The sequence below is a fragment of the Eptesicus fuscus genome, chromosome 4, assembly GCF_027574615.1.
Source record: "Eptesicus fuscus isolate TK198812 chromosome 4, DD_ASM_mEF_20220401, whole genome shotgun sequence".
Classification (NCBI taxonomy): domain Eukaryota; kingdom Metazoa; phylum Chordata; class Mammalia; order Chiroptera; family Vespertilionidae; genus Eptesicus; species Eptesicus fuscus.
This window is the reverse complement of record NC_072476.1, coordinates 37,824,475-37,832,227: the sequence shown is the minus strand read 5'-3', so window position 1 is coordinate 37,832,227 and position 7,753 is coordinate 37,824,475. Positions and strand designations below refer to the sequence as shown.

At 41.2% G+C, this 7,753-nt stretch overlaps 1 pseudogene; it reads right to left on the bottom strand.

The window, feature by feature from the left end:
- Positions 1-2,998: 2,998 nt before the first annotated feature.
- On the bottom strand, positions 2,999-5,594 carry LOC103286203 (cofilin-1-like; annotated as a pseudogene).
- Between the last annotated feature and the right edge of the window lie 2,159 nt (positions 5,595-7,753).

The following is a 7,753-nucleotide window of genomic DNA, read 5'->3' as shown; positions in this document are numbered from 1 at the left end:
AGTTCACCACCACCAGTAGTACATGACATGTTAAAGAGTCTTATGAAAGCAGAAGGAGAAGGAGGAGGAGGAGGAGTGGAGGAGGAGGAGGAGGAGGAGGAGGAGGAGGAGGAGGAGGAGGAGAAGAAGAAGAAGAAGAAGAAGAAGAAGAAGAAGAAGAAGAAGAGAAAAAATCCTATATAATAAAGAGGTAATATGCAAATTAACCCTCATGCCCTCACAAGATGGCTGCCTATGACCAGGCTGGCAGTGGCGTTAGTGAGGGATGACCAAACGACTGAACAGTAGGCTTCATGGGGCGACCAGGCTGGCAGGAGGGGGGGGCAGTTAGGGGCGACCAGGCCAGCAGGGGGGCAGTTGGGGGTGACCAGCCCACAGAGGGGGGCAATTAGGGGTGATCAGGCCAGCACACAGAGGCAGTGTGGGTGACCAAGCAGGCAGGCAGGCAGGTGAGCGATTAGGAGCCAGAGGTCCAGGATTGTGAGAGGGATGTCCAGTTGGACATCCCCCGAGGGGTCCCAGATTGGAGAGGGTGCAGGCTGGGCTGAGGAGACCCCCCCCCCCATGCATGAATTTCATGCACTGGACCTCTAGTATGAATAATAAAATTTATCAACAATTGAATCCTAAAAACAAAGTAAATGAACAAGCACTACAGAAACAAACTCATAGATACAGAGAACATTTTGATAATTACCAGATGGGAGAGGGGTTCAGGAGATGGGTGAAAAAGGTGAGGAGATTAAGAAGTACAAATTGGCAGTTATATAATAGTCACAGAGATGTAAAGTACAACATAGGGAATCTATATAATAAAAGCCTAAGTGACCGTTATGGCAAAATGACCAGAATGACTGGTCGCTATGATGCGCACTGAGCACCAGGGAGTAGATGCTCAGTGCAGGAGCTGCCCCCTTGTGGTCAATGTGCTCCCACAGGGGGAGTGCCACTCAGCCAAATGCCGGGCTCACAGCTGGTGAGTGCAGCGGCAGTGGCGGGAGCCTCTCCTGCCTCCGCGGCAGTGCTAAAAAGCAGTGAGCTGAGCAGTAGGAAACAGTGAGGAGGAGGGCAGTAAGGAGCGAGGGGCCGCGGACTGTAAGAGGGATGTCTGACTGCCGGCTTAGGCCCACTCCCTACAGCAGTCGGGCATGCCCTGAGGGGTCCCAGACTGCAAGAGGGCGCAGGCCGGGCTATGGAACCCTCCCTCCCAGTGCATGAATTTCATGCACCAGGACTCTAGTATGGTCACTAATATTCTAATATCTACTTATGGTGTCAGATGAATATGAGATTTAGTGGGATGATCATTTACTAAGTTATATTATGTCTAATCACTGGGATGTACACCTGAAACTAATATATTATTGTACGTCAACTGTAATGAAAAAATAATAAATGATTAAAAAACAAAATACCTTTCCCTCCACAATTTAGCAAGTTAACTTCCAGTGCCTCTAGATTTTTCTATAAATTAGGCATGATCACAAATACATCACAGGGTTCTCCTGAACAGAAAAGATGATAATATACAGTAATTCTTCTAAAATGTTTTAATCATTATCTTTCATGGTAGGTAGGGGAGGAATTGGGAGAAACCCACAAGTACATATTAGAGAAAACTTTATTGTGGTTTTGTTGGGAAGCATGAGACTTGGTTGGAAAGTTTGTAAGGAGAACATTCTGAGAAATGGGAATTGTATGGAAGGCTGCCTGCCCTGTTTATCGGAATTCCAACTTAGGAGAGACTTAGGGGAGTGTTGAAGGTAGCACCCCTAATTATTCCTTGACCTTTCCAAACAAGTCTGTGCATGTGCAGACCCCTGGGTGTTTACTGGAATCCTTATGCTTAATTCCTGGATGCCCTTGCCTAGAGGACAATGTAAACACATGTGTCCTCCCAAGATTACTCACCTATTGATTATATCTAAAGATAAAAATTCCAATAAAGGCCTAATGAGGCAGGCAGTCAAGGCTGCCTGGCTGCTATAGCCGGGCTGTCCCTTAGCTTCTCTTTCACAGTGAAACTGTCAGAATAATCTGTTCATCCGCCATTCAGGGGCTGATGGTCAGTCCTGGCAAGGTTTCCTCTTTAATGTCTAAAAAATCAATGCATATTTTGCCTTTTTATCTATATTAGATTCATTTGCTCTAATATAAAAATATTTCACAAAATTTGACAATAACCATGTTTATCTTTTGATTTCTGTTATGAAGAACTTTGAGAAACTTAGGAAAATGCTTTGTAAACAGTATCACATACAATTTTCTTATTACTAGATTTTGTTTTATTTTGCCAAACATGTGAGCCATTCATTAGCATATCCACTGACTTTACAGGTTTCTTATGCTCATATTTAGGTTTTAAATGATCAGATAAATGATAATTTTTTTCAGATGTTTTCTAAATCTTACAATTTTACTTTTAAATTGAGTTTTAGAGATGTATCAAGATCAAAGCCATTTTAAGAGTTCATTAACCCATTAATTTATTTTTCTCTTAAATAATGTAATAAATTAGGGAACAGTTAATGAATATAACAGCTAATGGTTTCTGTGTTATATCATTAAATGCTCTCTAACATAATACAAATTTTAATCTAAATATCCTATATTTACATGAAAGTACTCTTTTAATGTCATTTCTAACTAAAAATATATTTCAACCAATGCACAATTTATTTAATCTTTATTCCTTGAACACTTCCGATGCTAACATTGAGCTAGTCTTTCTATGAGAGATGTCAAGATAAATAGGAAACAATCCTTGATTCTTGAGAAGCTCAAGAATTTTCACCCTAGCAGTTTACCAGACAGCTGCTGGACTTCTTCCATTTACAGATTACAATCTACTTACACCAAATAATCTTTAACCACATGTCTAAAATAACTATCTTGTCATCTGTGGGGTCAGACAGAGGTTTGTGTGAATCCCTGCTCAGACACTTCATAGGTACATGATGATGGGCCAGTTACTTAAATTTTTCTACTTGTCAGTTTTTCAACCTGTAAAATAGGGATAATGATATTTACTATTCAGGGTTTTATAAGGAGTGGAAATAATATATTTAAAGCATGAAAAACAGTGACCAGAACTTAGATATTCCATCTCTGCTTCTTCCTACTTGCTTATCTACTAGTTTGAAGTCATGAGCTGGACACCCAGACTAGTGGACATGTAAAGATGGCTGCTTTGGTTTAGGCCCAGATCATGGTTCTGGGAGCTGTGATCATGAGGGCTGGGCCACAGTAAGTTGTAAATGAAAAACTGTCTGTGGCTGTTCTTGTCAGAAAAGTGCAATCATTGACCATGTCCCCCTTTTAGGGTACCATGTACTGCCCTGAGCACCAGTAAAAACTGAAAAGGGAAGAAACAGTTCATCTGTAATTGAATGGAACTCTAGGTTAACTTCATGGTTCAGGTGGGGGCATACCATTGTTTTACATTAGAGATGGAAATACAGAGTAAGTATTTATTTTTCTCACAAAATTTTTACTTTGGGTATTAGAAATATTTCTCTATAAGAGAAACAAAAAGGGATTAAGTTGAACTCTCGTTTGCTTTTAGTTTTTAAAAACTACAAAAGTTGATGGGTAATGGATGTGTGGTTAGCTAGAACACATGTATAACTTTTGAGGAAACAAAAGTCAACCTAGAAGTACTAACACTATATTTAAAGTCTTATAATTTATGCATTGATCCATAAAGATAACATTCTTACTGGCAAGTCCTCAGAATTACATAGTCAAACCAAAGGTTCATGGATATTTCAACTATATATAAGTTATAATATGGCAGAAAGGTAAGAGCTCACCATATACTTTGATAGCATCCATAGGTTTTTTGTTTTGTTTTGTTTTTTTTTTTTGTTTTGTTTTGTTTTTAACTCTTCAGACAGATTAGAAGCTTTGGGTGTACCTGTATGTGTTTTTATGACACACACACACATACACATACACCACACACACACATACACACATACACACACACACTGATGGCATTCAGAACACACTACCCCAAAATATGCCATCTTGGCATAATGAATATTTTAAGGTGAAATAATTTGAGAAATAGCAGGGATAGGAAGGACTTTCTCACCTCCCCTTTCTTCCTTGAAGCAAGTCTTAAGACACTTCTGTGAGAGGGAGGTGCCCTTCCTATAGCTGGAGGAAAGGAACATCCTTATCTCTGAAGATAAAGGGACACCATGAGGAATCCAAATGAACTTGCTAAGTTTCTCCCAGTTCACTACCCTTAGCTCATAAACTCGCCCCCCCCCCCCGCCACCCCCCCTTTTTTAAGTGAGGCTTTTTATTGTTGTTTTTCTTTTTTTTCTTTTCTTTCTTTCTTTTTTTTCCCCTTTTAAATTAAGGGTCCCTTACTGGTCCTGCTTCCATGAGTGGCTGAGAGCAGGTGGAAAAGGGGAGGGGAACCAGGCAGCGTGGGGAGGGGTTATCTTCACAACATTCTATTTATACACAGAACTAAACAGACAAGCTATTCACTATTGCGATTAGAAGTTGGCAGCATGGGAAAGGGGAGGAACAGGTTGCAAGTAGGAGTGTCATTAAAAAAATACAGGCTCTCTCCAAAACTGGGGTGCCTGGGGTGGGGAGGACTTGGTCTGTTTCAACCCAAAAGGAATCAGATCAAAAGTGGTCTGGGAAGGCCAGCACCTTCAGGGGTGGAGGAAGAAGGAAGGTCCAGGGGGTGGTGGGCTGTTTGGCAACTGGGTGAAGGGATTGCCCTCCCCCTGCTAGGATCCCCCCAGCCCCTCTGGTCTGGCAGCAGGGGGGCAGCTTGCACCCCCCCAAAGGTAGGTCTGGGGCTGCCAGATACTCCAGGCAGGGGCTAGAGGGGAGCACAAAGGCTTGCCCTCCAGGGAGATGACAGCACTGCCCCCCAGCTTCTCTGCCAGAGTGTAGCGGTCCTGACCTCCTTGTAGCAGTTTGCTGGTAATTCATGCTTGATCCCTGTAAGCATCTTCTTGATGGCATCATTGGAGCTGGCATAGATCCGTGGTTGGCAAACTGTGGCTCGCGAGCCACATGTGGCTTTTTGGCCCCTTGAGTGTGGCTCTTCCACAAAATACCACAGCCTGGGCAAGTCTATTTTGAAGAAGTGGCGTTAGAAGAAGTTTAAGTTTAAAAAATTTGGCTCTCAAAAGAAATTTCAATCGTTGTACTGTTGATATTTGGCTCTGTTGACTAATGAGTTTGCCGACCATTGGCATAGATCATTTTGCTCTTAAGGGGTGCAGACTCAGGGGCCCAGAAGATAAACACCAGGTCCTCCTTCTTGCTCTCCTTGGTCTCATAGGTTGCATCATACAGGGAGTAGCAGCAGCCTTTGTCCGGCAGCATCTTGACAAAGGTGGCGTAGGGGTTGGCTACTGTCTGGCCCACATCACTTACCAGGATCTCCTTGCCCTCTTCCAGAATGAAGTTCTTCTGGTCTTCACTCAGGCAGAAGAGCACTGCCTTCTTGCACTTCTTCACCTCCTCTGGTGTCGAGGACTTACGTACCTTCATGTCATTGAACACTTTGATGACTCCATCAGAGACAGCCACACCAGAGGCCATGCTTCTGGAAGCTAAAGGAGATAGCAAGAAGAACCTGGAAAGACGAGCACGCTGCATCTGCTGCTGGGATCCGACTGCCATACCCTTTTGTTCTAATCACATGTTTTCATGACTTTCGACTCTTCATCAACACTTAGGCTTAACTGTTTCTTTGGGTCTTCATTTCTTTACTAGAGGCCCGATGCATGAAATTCGTGCAAGAGTAGGCCTTCCTTCCCCTGGCTGCCGGCACCAGCTTCCCTCTGACACCAGGGACCCGGGCTTCCCTCTGGCACCCGGCAGGCACCTGGGACCCAGGCTTCCATCACAGCCCCGGCTTTGACCAGTCTAAGTAGCATATTACACTCTTATTATTATAGATGATGACTCCCATGTCACATAAAACTTAAATAAAATTGTATGCTTAAATAAAGCCTGATATGCATCATTCATCTATTGCTTTCAATTTATCTTCTCTATATTTTTAAAGCATAATATGCATAACAGCAATAGATTTTGACTTACAGCAATTCATACCCAAAATCCTTTGCTAAGAGTACCCCATGTTATTATTCATGTTATTAAACAGACAAGTCACAAATTACATTTCTTAGTTGGCTTCCCCTCTTGCACCCTGGCATATAAAATCCTTCCTTCTTCCTTGTCTCTCCTCTCCACTTGCCTGGCCTTAGTCTTTCTGGGGCCTTTGGACTCTTGGACGCAGACACAATTCCTGTTTTAAGATCTCTTTAATAAAATATATCGAATTGGCTGTTCTATGAACCTGATTATACTATGCAGAATATAGACAAATTGTTTATTATGAAATAAATATGCACATTATGCCCCCCTCCTTTTTTTTTTTAAATGTTTTTCATCAAGGTCTTGATGGGCATATAATGTTATATTACCCCCATAAAAAATCAGATTTGACTTAAAGAAACTTTTCTCTAAGAGCATATCTTACCAATCTACTATTATTTAAGATTTGCTTTGAGTTGGCCAATGCAAAACTCACTCAATCCTCCCCAAAATAAAACACCAAAGTAGCTGGTTCTCTAATCTTTCTTATGTAGGAAAATAAAATGCACACTCACAAGAAATGCACACAAAAATGGCTTGTCATGGATTTCATGATAAGGAATGACTGGATTCCAGGAACTCTTTCTCAGGTTTGGATATAGGCCCCCACAAACAAAAGTGGTCCAAGTTCTTCAAATAGAAGATTTATTCTGAATTACTGATGCCTGCATCGATTCAGTTTAAATTGCTTCCATGCCATCAGAAAATGAAGTGTTTACACAAAAATGGAAATTCCTATTTTTTTCTACATGGAGCTGAAATTGTTCACAGGTCACAGCTACAGAGAGGGAAATGCCCAGATTAACTACCCTTTTTTATTTTCTCAGCTGGGCATTGCGCATGTCAATGGAATGTATCTGTACAAACAGCATACTTTCACATTCAGGAAGTGATATTTCAGAACAAGCTTTTGTAAAAGAATACTCTATTTTCTATGGTTTGGGGAAAAGCCAAAGTGAAACTTAGATTTCTTCTATTTCATAAATGAACTCTATAATAAACAAAACTAAGTCTACAATGTGGATTTATATAATACGGTCATTGTAGGGAATTCAACATGACTGCAAAATATTCCATTTGACAAAATTAATGCTGCTGAATATACTTGCTGCCAGCAACTCTTATAATTACATGGAAAGGCAATTGGTAATGAATTCCTTTAACTTGGGAATTTCAAATCTCGAGACTGAATGTTGCCCATTATTAAAGTTCAAAGGCAACTATCTCTAGAATTGTCCTTTTAATGCTTGTTAGATGGTTTTAGTTGTTCTTTTCTTGTAGGCACACAATTGTTGTCTTGATCTTCATGATAAAAAGAGCATTGCTGGATCTTTGTAGTGAACCCAGTTGGCTTGGTAACATGCCTGTAGTCAGAATTCCAAAGTGGGAAAACAAAGGCTTAGAAATTATAGGCTGAGAACTGTTTGTTCAAGACTGTGGGAATCTTACCCTGGCCTGTAGAACCAATGGGCTCTCTTCATTAGATCCACATTCATCCATAAATTCCCCAATTCCTTGCCCTTTAGTCTTTTCCCAAACTAGAGCTTTAACCACAATAAAAACAAATGTGGCCACTTGTTTTGTAAATCAATTCTTACCAAAATTTCTAACA